This window comes from Salmo salar, chromosome 07, assembly GCF_965601325.2.
Source record: "Salmo salar chromosome 07, fSalSal1, whole genome shotgun sequence".
In the NCBI taxonomy this organism is placed as follows: Eukaryota; Metazoa; Chordata; class Actinopteri; order Salmoniformes; family Salmonidae; genus Salmo; species Salmo salar.
The window spans coordinates 43,239,406-43,256,965 of record NC_138297.1 but is presented as its reverse complement, the minus strand read 5'-3'; the positions used below and the strand labels follow the sequence as shown (position 1 = coordinate 43,256,965).

Here is a 17,560-nt window from a genome sequence, read left to right as displayed (position 1 = left end):
CACTCTCAACATTACACCAATTCCTCTCCAACAACCAGTAAACAGTATCAGTTCTCTATGTCTAGTACGGAGCTGCGGCTAAGAGTAATGTTTCTTCATACTATGTATTGTATTCTCAGTGAATTTGATTTTTGTTTTCCCCTGTTCAGAGAAATTAGTCATTTAAGTTGTTAGGTTTATCGTCATACATCCTGATATTATCAGTGTGAGTAATGTGTGAAGAATTCCCCCCTCAATGTTTAAGGCATAGAAAATGACATACAGTGCATTCGGAAAGTATTCAGACCCCTTCATTTTTACACTTTTTGTTACATTACAGCTTTATTCTAAAATGGATTAAGTTGTTTTTTTCCTTCTCATCAATCTACACACAATAATCAATAAAGACGAAGCAAAAACAGGTTATTAGACATTTTTGCAAAACAAAGTAATAAAAAATAACTGAAATATTAGATTTACATAAGTATTCAGACACTTTACTCAGTACTTCGTTGAAGCACCTTTAGCATTGATTACAGCCTCGAGTCTTCTTGGGTATGACGTTACAACCTTGGCACATCTTTATTTGGGGAGTTTCTCCCATTATTCTCTGCAGATCCTCTTAAACTCTGTCAGGTTGGATGGGGAGCGTCGCTGCACAGCTATTTTCAGGTCTCTCCAGAGATGTTCAATTGGTTCAAGTCAGGGCTCTGGCTGGGCCACTCAAGGACATTCAGAGACTTGTCCCGAAGCCACTCCTGTGTTGTCTTGGCTGTGTGCTTAGGGTCGTTGTCCTATTGGAAGGTGAACCTTCGCCCCAGTCTGATGTCCTGAGCGCTCTGGAGCAGGTTTTCACTTTGCTCAGTTCATCTTTCTCTCGATCCTGACTAGTCTCCCAGTACCTGCCGCTGAAAAACATCCCCACAGCATGATGCTGCCACCACCATGCTTCACAGTAAGGATGGTGGCAGGTTTCCTCCAGATGTGACGCTTGGCATTCAGGCCAAAGAGTTCAATCTTGGTTTCATCAGACCAGAAAATCTTGTTTCTCATGGTCTGAGAATCCTTTAGGTGCCTTTTGGCAAACTCCAAGCGGGCTGTCATGTACCTTTTACTAAGGAGTGGCTTCCGTCTGGCCCCTCTACCATAAAGGCCTGATTGGTGGAGTACTGCAGAAATGGTTATCCTTCTGGAAGGTTCTCCCATCTCCACAGAGGAACTCTGGAGCTCTGTCAGAGTGACCATCGGGTTCTTGGTCACCTCCCTGACCAAGGCCCTTCTCCCCCGATTGCTCAGTTTGGCTGGGCGGCCAGCTCCAGGAAGAGTCTTGGTGGTCCAAACTTCTTCCATTTAAGAATGATGGAGGTCACTGTGTTGTTGGTGACCTTCAATGCTGCAGACATTTTTGGTACCCTTCCCCAGATCTGTGCCTCGACATAATCCTGTCTCAGAGCTCTACGGACAATTCCTTCAACTTCATGGCTTGGTTTTTGTGGGACCTTTATATAGACAGGTGTGTGCCTTTCCAAATCATGTCCAATCAATTTAATTTACTACAGGTAGACTCCAATCGAGTTGTAGAAACATCTCAAGGATGATCAATGGAAGCAGGATGCACCTGAGCTCAATTTCAAGTCTCAAGTTTTTCTGTTTTATTTTTAACAAATGTACAAAAATGTCTAAACCTGTTTTAGCTTCATCATTATGGGGTATTGTGTGTAGAGTGATGAGGAACTTTTTTTATTTAATCCATTTTAGAATAAGGCTGTAGCGTTACAAAATGTGGAAAAAGTCAAGGGGTCCGAATACCTTCCGAATGCACTTTATTGTTTTCCTTACCCTGTAAGCAATCTATGGCCATGGGGAGAATCTCAATTTGTTTGCTAGCCTCCTCTCCCCCATTCTCTCCTCGCCTCTTTTTGAAAAAGGTCAAAGTTAATCACGTAGCGGAGGAGCAGATATGTGGAAACAAACGCGCTTATTTAAAATGAGACCTCTTCTCCACTCGTGTGATATAAGGCAAATTATGTTTACAAGGCTGGAATCCCAAAATAAATGTGTAAAGTGATAACTAATTTACATTATTTGTGAAGACATTTTATAGATAAAAGGGTAAGTAGCGTATAGTTTTTTTAATGTTTGCATGCTTTTCTCATTCAAGAAAACAGCTGATCAAAAGGGGGTGTAGCAGATTATAAAAAACTTCTGCACTACCTGCCACAAGGATACTCTTGTGCATCCTCTGTCGAAGTAGATAATCGAGGAGGGCAGCAGACTCCTTTTGTTTGCCAACTAACGAATTGACACTCCTCGATCACTCGACCACTTATCGTTTTACAGAGGAGAGGACGGAGGAGTCGAGAAGAGGACAGACTAGCCCAATTGAGAATCTCCCAAGGTATGACAGCAATCCATGCTTTGGTTTTATTTACCTGGCCACTGTTTCAAACGCTAACCTTTTAGCATTTGTGGCACAAATCCAATGCAAGTCAATGGTACCTATCTTAGCATTTTCACGCTTCATATCCAAATCATCTATAAGTTTACACCATTGATACAGGGCAAAACAGACCAAAAGGACATGGCAAAAATGCTACATTTTAAGGTTTAAGGTACATTTATTAGGTTTTTTCCCATAATTCATTACATGTAAATATTTCAAATCAAATTTAGTTAACCTTAAAAAATTAACAATTCAAACAATAAATAATCAATAGAACTTAATTAATCAAATCGTGCAAAACTGAAAGCGTGAACCATCACATTTAACCACAGCAAGGTGACTGGGAATATGGTCGAATACAAACAATGTAATTACTCCCTCCGTAAGGCAATCAAACAGGCAAAATGTCAGTACAGAGACAAAGTGGAGTCGCAATACAACGACTCAGACACGAGACGTATGTGGCAGGGTCTACAGACAATCACAGATAACAAAGGAAAAACCAGCCACGTTGCACACACCGACTTCTTTCTAAACACTTTCTTCGTCCCCGCTTTGGGGATAAGACAGTGCCACCGACGCGGCCCGCTCTCAAGGAGTGTGGGCTCTCGTTCTCCGTGGCCGACGTGAGTAAGACATTTACGTGCGTTAACCCTCGCAAGGCTGCTAGCCCAGATGACATCCCTAGCCACATCCTCAAAGCATGTGCAGACCATCTGGCTGGAGTGTTCACGGACATATTCAATGGCCGTAAACCCTATCCCAGTCTGCTGCCCCACTTTCTTCATTATGTCCACCATTGTTCCTGTACCCAAGAAAGCAAAGGTAACTGAACTAAATGACTATCGCCCTGTAGCACTCACTTCTGTCATCATCACCTCCACCTTACCCGACACCCTAGACCCGCTACAATATGCGTACCGGCTCCATCCACAGATGATGAAATTGCCATCACACTGCACACTGCCCTATCCCATCTGGACGAGAGGAATACCTATGTAAGAATGCTGTTCATTGACTATAGGTCAGTCTTCAACACAATAGTACCCTCCAAGCTCATCATTAAGCTCGGGGCCCTAGGTCTGAACCCCGCCCTGTGCAACTGGGTCCTGGACTTCCTGACGAGCCGCCCCCAGGGGTTGAAGGTAGGAAACAACACCTCCACTACGCTGATCCTCAACACAGGGGCCCCACAAGGGTGCGTGCTCAGCCCCCTCCTATACTCCTTGTTCACCCATGACTGTGGCCACGTACGCCTCCAACTCAATCATCAAGTTTGTAGACGACACAACAGTAGTAGGCGTGATTACCAACAATGACGAGACAGCCTACAGAAAGGAGGTGAGGGCCCTGGGAGTGTGGTGCCAGGAAAATAACCTCTCCCTCAACATAACGAAGGAGCTGATTGTGGACTTCAGGAGACAGCAGAGGGAGCACGGCCCTATCCACTTCGACGGGACCGTAGTGGAGAAATTGAAAAGCTTGAAGTTCCTCAGCGTACACATCACTGACAATCTGAAATGGTCCACCCACACAGACAGTGTGGTGAAGAAGGTACAACACTGCCTGCAATTTCAGGGCTCTCCAGAGGGTGGTCTAGTCTGCCCAACACATCACTGGGGGCACACTGCCTTCCCTCCAGGACACCTACAGCACCCGATGTCACAGGAAGGCCAAAAAGATCATCAAAGACATCAACCACCCGAGCCATGGCCTGTTCACCCCGTTATCATCCAGAAGGCGAGGTCAGTACAGGTGCATCAAAGCTGGGACGGAGAGACTAAAACACAGCTTCTATCTCAAGACCATCAGACTGTTAAATAGCCATCACTAGCCGTTTACCACACGGTTACTCAACCCTGCACCTTAGCGGCTGTACATAGACATGGAATCACTGGTCACTTTAATAATGTTTACATACTGTTTTACTCATTTCATATGTATATACTGTATTCTACTGTATTTCAGTCAATGCCACTCTGATATTGCTCATCCTAATATTTATATATTTCTTAATTCAATTATTTTACTTTTAGATTTGTATATTGTTAGATACTACTGCACTGTTGGAACTAGGAACACAAGCATGTCGCTATACCCGTAATAACATCTGCTAAATATGTGTATGTGACCAATAAAATGTGATTTGGTGAAAAACAAACAATTACCAAAAAAACTCACAAACTAATGCATTTGCTTAAATAACATTGGTTTGTCAATTTGTCAGTCCCAGTCAACCAGTCATGGTTGGTCTGGTGGAGTGGTTGACAGTGTATTTGTGTTGGGGGAGGGAAAGGGGTGGCGTCTGAGCTGGCGGTTGCTGGATGAAGGTGCCAGTTGTGTTTGTTCGGTGCTGTGACCAGGGTTTGTGCTGGGACCGGGAAAACCTGGGTTGGTGTTAGGGCCGGGTTGGAAATTGTGCTGGTACCAGGGCTGGAAAGCCAGGGAGTGCTGGTCTGGTGCTGTGGACCTGGGAGAAACAGGAACCAGGAACTGGGGCTGGGATGGGATCTGTAGAGGGAAGTAAAGACAACATGAGGAGCAAGCATACACACAAGGGATCCTTGTGTCAACTTTAAGGTTTAAGGTCATTTGATTTGGTTATTCCAAAATTCATTACAGTTTAAAATGTTCAAGTTAAATTCAATCCATCATTAATAAAACATTCCAAATAGTAAACAATTCAAACAATAAGTTATCATTTCAAATTAGGCAAAAAAACAAATGGTCATCCAATCAAACCAAAACAAAAGCAATACAAAAATCTGTCAGTCTATTCAGTCAGTCAATCAGTCACAATGTGTCTTTGTGTTGGTGGAGGGGAAGCGGTGGGGTCTGGGCTGGCAGTTGCTGAAAGGAATGGCAGTTGTGGTTGTTCGGTGCTGTGTTCTTCCCTGTGGCTCAGTTGGTAGAGCATGGTGTTTGCTGTGTTCTTCCCTGTGGCTCAGTTGGTAGAGCATGGTGTTTGCAACGCCATCATGGTGTGTGCAACGCCAGGGTTGTGGGTTCAATTCCCATGGGGGCCAGTACAAAAAAAATGCATGAAATGAAATGTATGCATTCACTACTGTAAGTCGCTCTGGATAAGAGCGTCTGCTAAATGACTAAAATGTAAATGTGTCCAGGGTTGGTGCTGTTGTGGGTTGGCACTGCTGTTGGTGCTGGGAGTGGAAGTCGTGCTGGGACTGGAGGCCAAGGGTAGGTGCTGGGTCTGGTGCTGGGGACTGGAAAAAAACAGGAACCGGGAACTATGTCCATAGGCCTGGGCTGGTGTTGGAGAAAGAGTGATGCGGCGGCAAGGCTGGAAGCTGGAAGACGGAGGTAGCAAACAGGGCCCAGACCCAGCTGTCCACGGAGCACTCACAAACAGTTGGTACGTGTGTTCAGTGTGAGCGCCTCCGTGGGGGAAGCTCTCTGTATGTACCTTGTGCCGTCTGAAGATGGATTCCCTAGTGGGGAGGCAACCATGAACAGCCGTCTGGGGAAAAGCCTTCTGTTCAGGTTCATCATGATGATGGGTTATTGGGGGGAGGTCCAGGTCTGGTGTTGGCCATGTCGTTGCAGTTTTGGATGAGAGCCTCTAGCGGGTAAATTGTGTTGGGTGGTTCTCGGCTGTTCACTGGTCTTAACATGCCTCCCCAATGACTCCCTGGTGAAACACTATACTGTCTTGGTGATGGAATGGGGAATGCTTGGAGGGATGAAGGCAGTTCGGAGGGTTAGAGGGGTCTAGACTGAGGCTGGCTGGTTGTGTGGGATCATGGGCCAGGAGGGCTAAGGAGTGTGGATCTGGGTTGCTAAGAAGCAGGGGGAGGAGTCAAGGGCAGTAGGGGTATGGTAGGGGGGTTAGGGGCTGTTGGTGGTGGGAGTGGGGAATCAGGGACAGTAAGGGGTAGGGAGGAGCGATCAGAGAAAGTAATGGACGGGGGGGGGGGGGTGTTGAGCTGGCTGGCGTCGGGGTTTAGGTTCTGGGGTGGTCTTCTGGTCTGGATTCTTGTTGGTCTGTTGTTTGTCCAGTTTGGGTCATCGTCGCCCTCTAAGAACTGGAGTTGTATGGTGAGGGAGTCTTCCAGTCAGTTGAATGACCTCTCTCAAAACTGGCTCCCCTTTGACCAGGGGTTTGTCGGGGGTGGAGGTGGCAAGGAAGGGATTCGTTTGGGGTGCAACAGTGGAAGTACCGGCAGGGGTGGGGGCTGTTTCTGGCACTTCTTGGGTGGTGACAGGGACGAGTGGCTCCCGTCCTTCAGAGGAAGTAAGGACACACCTGGAAGCCCGTGACCCGTAGGTCAATGGAGGGACTCCCATGTGGTCTGCTCGCGCCAGGCATAGGTTGGTGTCTTTGGTCCTTCCTCCTCGCCTCTGGTTCTGATGGAGATTCTTGCTGTCTTGTCTGCTCGGGGTGGTTGACAGTCTGCTGGTCCTGGTCTGGTCGGTGGTGGCCTGAGGGCAGCTGGAAAAAAAGGAAGACAGGGGAAGAGCCATAGGCTTGAGGGAAGAAGGCTCGCCTTGGCAGCACTCTACTCGCCTCAAGGCCTGCAGTCCATCATCTCCTCCTCAGGCAGCTGGTCCGTTGCTCATTCTGGATACTTGGGGGGGGTTCCGGGTGGTCCGTGGACTGGGGAGTCATGTCAAGCCTTCCGTCTTCCCCAGTCCTTTAGGCGTTTCTGCTGGACTAGAAAGGAAGCACCAGCCACGGTCAAGCCACTGTTACTGCCTCCTGGTCCATCCAAAGAAAAAGATAAAGGCCTCCTGAGTGGCGCAGCGGTCTAAGGCATCACAGTGCTTTAAGCATCACTAAAGACCCGGGTTTGATCCCAGGCTGTGTCGGGAGACCCATGAGGCAGCGTACAATTGGCCCAGCGTCGTCCGGGTTGGGGTTTGGCCGGCTGTGAGGTCCTTGTTCCATCACGCTCTAGCTACTCGTTGTGGTGGGCCGGGCGCATGAATGCTGACTTTGGTCACCAGTTGTACAATGTTTCCTCCAACACATTGGTATGGCTGGCTTCCGGGTTAAGCGAGCAGTGTGTCAAGAAGCAGTTCGGCTTGTCAGAGTCGTGTTTCGAAGGACGCATGGCTCTCGACCTTCGCCTCTCCCGAGTCCGTACGAGAGTTGGAACAAGACTGCAACTACAAATTGTGGAGAAAAAGGTGTAAAAAGTTTAAATAAATATATATATACAATTGAAGTCGGAAGTATACATACACTTAGGTTGGAATCATTAAAACTCGTTTTTCAACCACTTCACAAATTTCTTGTTAACAAACTACCGTTTTGGTCGGTTCGGTTAGGACATCTACTTTGTGCATGACAGAAATAATTTTTCTAACAATTGTTTACAGACAGATTATTTCACTTATAATTTACTGTGTCACAATTCCAGTGGGTCAGAAGTTTACATACACTAAGTTGACTGTGCCTTTAAAGCATGCAGCCGTCATACCGCTCAGGAAGGAGACGCGTTCTGTCTCCTAGAGATGAACGTTCTTTGGTGCGAAAAGTGCAAATCAATCCCGGAACAACAGCAAAGGACCTTGTGAAGATGCTGGAGGAAACGGGTACAAATGTATCTATATCCACAGTAAAACGAGTCCTATATCGACATAACCTGAAAGGCTGCTCAGCAAGGAAGAAGCCACTGCTCCAAAACCTCCATAAAATCCCAGACTACAGTTTGCAACTGCACATGGGGACAAAGAAAGTACTTTTTGGAGAAATGTCCTCTGGTCTGATGAAACAAAAATAAAGCTGTTTGGCCATAATGACCATCGTTATGTTTGGAGGAAAAAGGGGAATGCTTGCAAGCCGAAGAACACTATCCCAACTGTGAAGCACGGGGGAGGCAGCATCATGTTGTGGGGATGCTTTGCTGCAGGAGGGACTGGTGCACTTCGCAAAATAGATGGCATCATGAGGCAGGAAAATTAAAAGATATATTGAAGCAACATCTCAAGACATCAGTCAGGAAGTTAAAGCTTGGTCGCTAATGGGCTTAAGGACAAAAAAGTCAAGGTATTGGAGTGGTCATCACAAAGCCCTGACCTCAACCCTATAGAAAATATGTGGGCAGAATTGAAAAAGAGTGTGCGAGCAAGGAGGCCTACAAACCTGACTCAGTTACACCAGCTCTGTCATGTGGAATGGGCCAAAATTCACCCAACTTATTGTGGGAAGCTTGTAGAAGGCTACCCAAACGTTTGACCCAAGTTAAAGAATTTAAAGGCAATGCTACCAAATACTAATTGAGTGTATGTAAACTTCTGACCCACTGGGAATGTGATGAAAGAAATAAAAGCTGAAGTAAATCATTCTCTCTGCTATTTTTCTGACATTTCATGTTCTTAAAATAAAGTGGTGATCCTAACTGAGCTAAGACAGGGAATTTTTACTAAGATTAAATGTCAGGAATTGTGAAAAATGACATTTAAATGTATTTGGCTAAGGTGTATGTAAACTTCTGACTTCAACTGTATATATATAATAATAATAAAGGATAGAAGAGCTAGTTAAGAAGGGGATACAACCCTTGAAAATGTCCGCCAACCAGAGTCCTAATGTTAACTTTAAGGTTTAAGCCTTGCTGCCACTCCAATCTGCTTCTTATTTTACTATAACCACATACTAGTTAAATTGATACAGAATTCAAATGTAGCCTCTTACAAGGCATGCCTCAAAATATGTTAATGAGCCACAAACAAACATACTATGCACCCATTAGTGTTCAAAGGGTTTTGGAGCTCTGTATTCTGTGGGGTGGAATTACAGTACCATTCGAAATACAGCAATTCTTTCCACGCAATGCACCATCATTTGTATTTTACTGATGATAATAGCCCAAATTACCGTATAAATTACAGTTTTCCATTACAGTGCTGCTCTGTCTGTCATACTCCAGCCTTTCTGCCCCGTCAAATCCTCACATCCCTCTGCTGTAAACTTCTTAACCCCTGTAGCATTGACATACAGTATGTTTGCTAACATAGGGGTAGTCTCTCTGTCCCTGCCCTGTGTAAGGGCTCGGAGGGTTAGGAGTTTACGTATCAGTGAAAGTGCGATGCTTAGGCACTTACACACACACACACACACACACACACACACACACACACACAAGTTCAGGCACACACAGGCAGAAGAGCATGACTTCATCAGGTTAACTCTCAATGCGAGGAATCTTTCGGCTTAGGTTTTGTGAGAACTGTACACAAAAACCTCTCACACAGAAGAAGCTATCTGGCACCTTGTAAAGGAATTCACATTATCCTCTCTGACACATCACTGGTGCTACATTCCCAAAGCCTGTTCTCTCCAAAGACATGATAAATTCCTTCTCCACACACCCACTCTCCCCCTCTCTTCTTTCTCTCCTCTCTCCCTCTCTTTTTCTCTCTGTTTCCTCTCTCTTTCTCAGCCTCCATCTGCCTTCCTCTTTCTTTTTCGGTCTACCTTCCTCTCTCTCCCATTCTTCCGATTCTACAACTGTTTCCCAGTTAAATATAAAGTACAGGGTCTCATCAATGTTAGGGCTTCCAATTACATAGAGTAAACCTCTCTACATCCTTCTCCTCTGTCTCTCTGTCCCCCTACTCTCTCTCTCTATCTCTCTCTAGGTATTTGTGGTAATCTCCTGTCTACCCGCTCAGAACCCCCAGATAGAGACTGTCCCCATGAGATGAGATCTGCTGTCCATTCCCATTCAACATCCATGATGCTCTTCAGCCCCTCTCAGCCCCATTCAGTCCCAGTCAGTCCCCTGCCTTACGGTCCCCTTTGAAATGGCCTTATCTCTGTCTTCCAGGCTGACCCTGGATAGGGGGCCTTTTCCACATTATACAGAGAGAATCTATTATCCTACTGTTACAGGATACAGTCAGTCTGTCAATCAAACATAGGCCATGGACCATCATGAGACAGTAGTCTGGTTTGCTTATTGTACTCTCTAAGCCTTTCTCAGTGGTAGCATGTGACATGTGTCCATGAGCTGCATCACCACGGCCAACACATAAACCTAGAGAGACGTCTCGTGTGTTTGCATAGGCAGGTGGGGATGTGTTGAGCCAATGAGCCAAAGAGGGATCCGGATGGGCCAGCACGGGAGCCGAGGTAAACAAAGCCCTCAGGTGACCAAAAGCCCTGTCCGCCTCAGGCGACCACTGCAAACGCACCGGGCCCCCCCTTCAGCAGTGAGGTAATGGGAGTCGCTACCTGACCAAAACCCCGGATAAACCTCCGGTAGTACTTGGCAAACCCTAAGAACCGCTGCACCTCCTTTACCGTGGTGGGAGTCGGCCAATTACGCATGGCTGAAATGCAGTTAACTCTCCATCTCCACCCCTGAGGTGGAAATGCGATACCCTAGGAAGGAGACGGACTGCAGGAAGAACAGGCACTTCTCAGCCTTGATGTACAGGTCATGCTCCAGCAGGCTACCAAGCACCCTGTGCACCAGGGACACATGCTCGGCGCGGGTAGCGGAGTATATCAGAATGTCATCAATATACACCACTACACCCTGCCCGTGCAGGTCCTGGAAAATCTCGTCTACAAAGGCCTAGAAGACTGATAGCGCATTCATCAACCCGTACGGCATGACGAGGTACTCATGAGGTGGTACTGAAAGCCGTCTTCCACTCGTCTCCCTCCCGGATACGCACCAGGTGGTAAGCTGCTCCTGAGATCTAGTTTAGTGACGAAGCGCGCCCTGTGCATTGACTCAATCACTGTGGCTATGAGCGGTAGCGGGTAACTATACCTCACGTGATCTGGTTCAGACCCTGATAGTCAATACACGGGCGAAGACCTCCCTCCTTCTTCTTCACAAAAAATAAACTTGAGGAGGCGGGTGAAGTGGATGACCGAATGTACCCCTGACGCAGGGATTCGGAGACATATGTTTCCATAGCCTCCGTCTCCGCCTGTGAGAGGGGATACACGTGACTCCTGGGAAGTGCAGCGTCTACAAGGAGATTTATCGCGCAATCGCCCGTCAATGGGGTGGTAATTGAGTCGCCTTCTTTTTGGAGAAGGCGATAGCCAAATCGGCATATTCAGGGGGAATGTGCACGGTGGAGACCTGGTCTGGACTCTCTACCGTAGTAGCACCAACGGAAACCCCTAAACACCTCCCAGAGCACTCTCGCGACCACCCCGTGAGAGCCCTCTGTGGCCAAGAAACAGTGGGGTCATGACAAACTAACCAGGGTAGGCCTAGCACCACGGGAAATGCAGGAGAGTCAATAAGGAAGAGACTAATTCTCTCCTTGTGACCTCCCTGCGTCACCATGCCCAGAGGAGCGGTGACCTCCCTGATCAACCCTGACCCTAATGGTCGACTATCTAAGGCGTGAACGGGGAAAGGCACAGCCACAGGAACAATGGGGATCCCTAAACTATGGGCGAACGATCTATCTATAAAATTCCCAGCTGCGCCTGAATCGACGAGTGCCTTATGCTGGGAATGTGGGGAAAACTCAGAAAAAGTGACATACACAAACATATGTGCGACAGAGGGCTCTGGGTGAGAATGGTGCCGGCTCACCTGGGGTGATGCCAGAGCGCCCTGCCTGCTGCCTCGATGCCCAGAGTAACCAACCCGGCACCAACCGGCAGTGTGACCTCTGCGGCCACAGATGATGCACGAGCTGGAACCCCCTCCGGTCTCCCTGCGCACCGCCCCTCCCAGCTCCATGGATATCGGAGAGGGGGTGCGGGGGGATGGAACCAACAGACCCCGATCTGAACGTCCGCGGGCAGCCAGCAGGTTAACCAGCCGGATGGACAGGTCCACCAGCTGGTCAAACGTGAGGGTGGTATCTCTGCAGGCCAACTCCCGATGGACGTCCTCGCGCAGACTGCAGCAATAATGGTCGTTCAGGGCCCTGTCGTTCCATCCCGCGCCGGCAGCCAGGTTCCGAAACTCCAGGGCGAACTCCTGGGCGCTCCTCATCCCCTGCCTCAGATGGAATAGATATTCCGCCCCTCTACCCTCGGGCAGGAGGTCGAAGACTGCCCGGAAGCTGCGGGTGAACTCCTCAAACTGGTCCAATGCCACATCTCCCTCTCTCCACACAGCATTGGCCCACTCCAGGGCTTTCCCGGTGAGGCACGAGACGAGGGCGGACACCCTCTCACGGCCCGAAGGAGCCGGGTGGACGGTTGCCAGGTATAAGTCCAGCTGCAAGAGGAACCCCTGGCAGTTCTCAGCCGACCCATTGTATTCCTGGGGAAGGGAGAGACGAATCCCACTGGGACCAGGAGAAGGAGGGGCACATAGTGGAGACCCCAGCTGTGCTGGTGGAGGCGCTGGGAGAACTCCCTGTCTCTCCCGGTGGTCCATTGTCTGAACAACGTGGTCCATGGCGGTGCCAAGATGGTGGAGCATTGCTGCGTGCTCCCGGACGCACTCCTCCACCCCTATACCCGGGGTACCTGCTCCTGCTGACTCCATAAGTTTGGTCCGGTATTCTGTAAGGGGTGCGTACTGGCGGCAGAGAAGTCAGACGCAGGAGAGCAAAAACTGTGTTTCCAACGGCGCAGTTAAATAATAAAAATCACCGGATAACAGAGCAATCAATAAATGGGTACAAAACCCGACAAAACAAAACAAATGGAAAATGAAAGGTGGATCGGTGATGGCTAGAAGACCGGTGACGTCGACCGCCGAACGTCGCCCAAACAAGGAGAGGGACCGACTTCGGAGGAAGTCGTGACATTGGCTTAAAAATCTATGGCAAGACTGAAAATGAATGTCTAGCAATAATCAACAACCAACTTGACATAGCTTGAATAATTTTAAAAAGAATAATGGACAAATTATTGTACAATCCAGGTATGCCATTCATGCTCTTAGAGACTTACCCCAAAACCCTCACAGCTGTAATCGCTGCCAACGGGGATTCTAACATGTATTGACTCGGGGTTGAATGGTTGAATACTTATCTAATCATATAATTTGACTTCACTTTGACATTGTGTGTGGATCATTGGCAAAACAATGACAGTGAAATCTATTTAAATCCCACTTTATAACATCACTAAATGTGTACAAATCAAAGGGTGTGAATACCTTCTAAAGGCACTGTATGTTCTGTGGTTGGCCTGCTGCCATCCTCTCTGTGGATGGGTGTGTCTCTGTATGTAGCACCAGTTGCTTAGGAACTGGGTCAATATTTAGTGATTGTTATGCAAACATTTTAGCAGCAGCTGTCTGTTGTCTTACAATCAGGATAAGTTAATATTTATTATAATTAAAGTCACTTTACATGGAGAGGTAATCAGCAAGTAAAAAAAAAAGAAGTAATAAAATCCAACATTAAAAAAATGAAGTATATAAAAGTACACTGAACATAAGAACAGACAGGGGAAAACATTAAACATGACGACAGACTAATCTGGGAAATGAACTAGACGGGGTTAAAACTAAGACAGCAGTGAATCTGAGTAAGTCTGCGTGAAGAGGTGTGTTTCTTTCTCTCTCTCGTATCCTTGCTGAAGGACAAAAGCTGTGTTTTACAGGGATGGGTGACAGTATCATGTCGTCCTCTCAGGTCTGTCTCCCTGACTCCCCTTGCAGGGCAGCGTAAGGGGCTTGGAGAGAGGGAGTATAGGGAGGAGAGAGGGAGGTGGAGATATTGTTGAAGGTTTTGAAGGAGTTGGAGCAGGGATGGAGGCCAGGTTGGTCCTGCAGGGTGTAATGTGAGTGTGGCTGCTAAGAGGAGGCAGGTTACTTCAGGCTCTCCGGGCTGCTTGCTACAGGCTGCTAGGTGGGGTGCTCAGGCTGCTCATGTGGCTCATGACTGTTTAAAGTGCCCTAGAGTAAAGAGTTTTTACACATGCTCAGCAATTTAGGTCATACATGCATAGCACAAAATACGTCACATTCAGGTACAGGTACACATTAAAGGCCAGCATCCACAACATACAGTACAGACTAAAAGGTGCTCTTAGTCTGAGCAGTGTGTGTCTGTCCATGTGTGTGTGTCCATGCACATGTGAGTGCTCTCTCCCTGTCCTGGATCCACAGAGGACAACCAGAACCAGTGTGCATGTGGAATGGTCTCCCATGTGTCCTAACAGGCTCAGTGCATAAATCTCTTCCTGTGCCTCTGGGTGTCTCCGTCTAACTCTGGGAAGGTCTCTCTCTCTCTCTCTCTCTCTGTCACACACTCTGTCACCTGGGAGGTCATTACCACGCACACCCATCCATTGAGCTGTGAGACAGTCTCAGTAATCATCAGAAGATGTAACACCCATGAAGGTGCTGCTATCAGCATGACACAACACACAGAAGTGTTGAGTTCAGAAATCAATATTTGGTGGAATAACCCAGATTTTCAATCACAGCTTTCATGCGTTTTGGCATGCCTTCCACCAGTCTTTCACATTGATGTTGGGTGACTTTATGCCACTCCTGGCGCAAAAATTCAATCAGTATGTATGTGTGTGTGTGTGTGTGTGTGTGTGTGTGTGTGTGTGTGTGTGTGTGCTGTGTGTGTGTGTGTGTGTGTGTGTGTGTGTGTGTGTGTGTGTGTGTGTGTGTGTGTGTGTGTGTATATATATGTATGTATACAGTATATGTGATATATATATATATATATATATATATATATATATATATATATATATATATATATATATATATATATATACTGCTCAAAAAAATAAAGGGAACACTTAAACAACAGAATGTAACTCCAAGTCAATCACACTTCTGTGAAATCAAACTGTCCACTAAGGAAGCAACACTGATTGACAATAAATTTCACATGCTGTTGTGCAAAATGGATTAGACAACAGGTGGAAATTATAGGCAATTAGCAAGACACCCCCAATAAAGGAGTGGTTCTGCAGGTGGGGACCACAGACCACTTCTCAGTTCCTATGCTTCCTGGCTGATGTTTTGGTCACTTTTGAATGCTGGCGGTGCTTTCACTCTAGTGGTAGCATGAGACGGAGTCTACAACCCACACAAGTGGCTCAGGTAGTGCAGCTCATCTAGGATGGCACATCAATGCGAGCTGTGGCAAGAAGGTTTGCTGTGTCTGTCAGCGTAGTGTACAGAGCATGGAGGCGCTACCAGGAGACAGGCCAGTACATCAGGAGACGTGGAGGAGGCCGTAGGAGGGCAACAACCCAGCAGCAGGACCGCTACCTCCGCCTTTGTGCAAGGAGGAGCAGGAGAAGCACTGCCAGAGCCCTGCAAAATGACCTCCAGCAGGCCACAAATGTGCATGTGTCTGCTCAAACGGTCAGAAACAGACTCCATGAGGGTGGTATGAGGGCCCGACGTCCACAGGTGGGGGTTGTGCTTACAGCCCAACACCGTGCAGGACGTTTGGCATTTGCCAGAGAACACCAAGATTGGCAAATTCGCCACTGGCGCCCTGTGCTCTTCACAGATGAAAGGAGGTTCACACTGAGCACATGTGACAGACGTGACAGTCTGGAGACGCCGTGGAGAACGTTCTGCTGCCTGCAACATCCTCCAGCATGACCGGTTTGACGGTGGGTCAGTCATGGTGTAGGGTGACATTTCTTTGGGGGGCCGCACAGCCCTCCATGTGCTCGCCAGAGGTAGCCTGACTGCCATTAGGTACCGAGATGAGATCCTCAGACCCCTTGTGAGACCATATGCTGGTGCGGTTGGCCCTGGGTTCCTCCTAATGCAAGACAATGCTAGACCTCATGTGGCTGGAGTGTGTCAGCAGTTCCTGCAAGAGGAAGGCATTGATGCTATGGACTGGCCCGCCCGTTCCCCAGACCTGAATCCAATTAAGCACATCTGGGACATCATGTCTCGCTCCATCCACCAACGCCACGTTGCACCACAGATTGTCCAGGAGTTGGCGGATGCTTTAGTCCAGGTCTGGGAGGAGATCCCTCAGGAGACCATCCGCCACCTCATCAGGAGCATGCCCAGGCGTTGTAGGGAGGTCATACAGGCACGTGGAGGCCACACACACTACTGAGCCTCATTTTGACTTGTTTTAAGGACATTACATCAAAGTTGGATCAACCTGTAGTGTGGTTTTCCACTTTAATTTTGAGTGTGACTCCAAATCCAGACCTCCATGGGTTGCTAAATATGATTTCCATTGATTATTTTTGTGTGATTTTGTTGTCAGCACATTCAACTATGTAAAGAAAAAAGTATTTAATAAGATTATTTCATTCATTCAGATCTAGGATGTGTTATTTTAGTGTTCCCTTTATTTTTTTGAACAGTGTATATATATATATATATATATATCAGTCATTGCAAGTAAAAAAAATATGTAATCGTTACTGAAAATGTTGTTGTAGTAAAGGACACATTGGTTGTCAAAATAATTGTAATTACAACAAGATATTTCTGAATAGCGGCAATATATTACTGACATAATCACGGTATCTCCATGCAGTAATAGTCTCAAAATATGTTAAAGCATACCAACTAGTATTCAAAAGGTTTTTGGCACTCCAAAAATGTAGTATGGTACTGTATTCTGAATTACTGGCAGTAATTTGCCAGTAAGTTACTGTTGAGTTTCAGGACAACATTTGTAGATTTCCTACAACACAATATATTACCATATTCTGTGGGGGTATAGCATTCACACTCACGGGCGCAACAAATATGGCCTCTTACAAGGCACGCCTTAAAATATGTTAATGAGCCAGAGACTCTTTCCCCGCCCACAACATTTTCCCACAATGCACCATAATGATTACTGTAAAACACATTTACGGTATTTTACTGTGCATTCGACAGTGTATTACTGTCGAAATTACAGAAAAGTCTTACAATGTACTGTATTTCACTGTGCGTTCTACGATAATCCACTGTATTTAGTTTATACAGTATCATACTGTTGATTAATAAGGTAAGTTACTAATAAAATTGCAAAAACAGCTAACCCTGTATTGTAGTACTTAGACAAAGGAACAAAATACAGATGCAATGCAGAAAATGTAAAGTGTGTAGTGTATTTTGAGGTTTAAAAAAGCTCCTGAGTCTCCCGAGAGGCGCAGAGGTCTAAGGTACTGCCTTGCAGTGCTTGAGGCATCACTACAGACCCGGGTTCGATCCCAGGCTGTGTCACAACCGGCCGTGACCAGGAGTCTCATAGGGCGTGCCACAATTGGCCCAGCGTTGTCCGGGTTAT

General features: G+C 46.9%; 1 pseudogene; it reads left to right on the top strand.

Annotated features, from left to right (window-relative positions):
• The first annotated feature begins 5,709 nt into the window (after positions 1–5,709).
• LOC106609166 (uncharacterized protein C12orf56-like) overlaps positions 5,710–17,560 on the top strand; it is a 30,453-nt pseudogene continuing 18,602 nt past the window's right edge.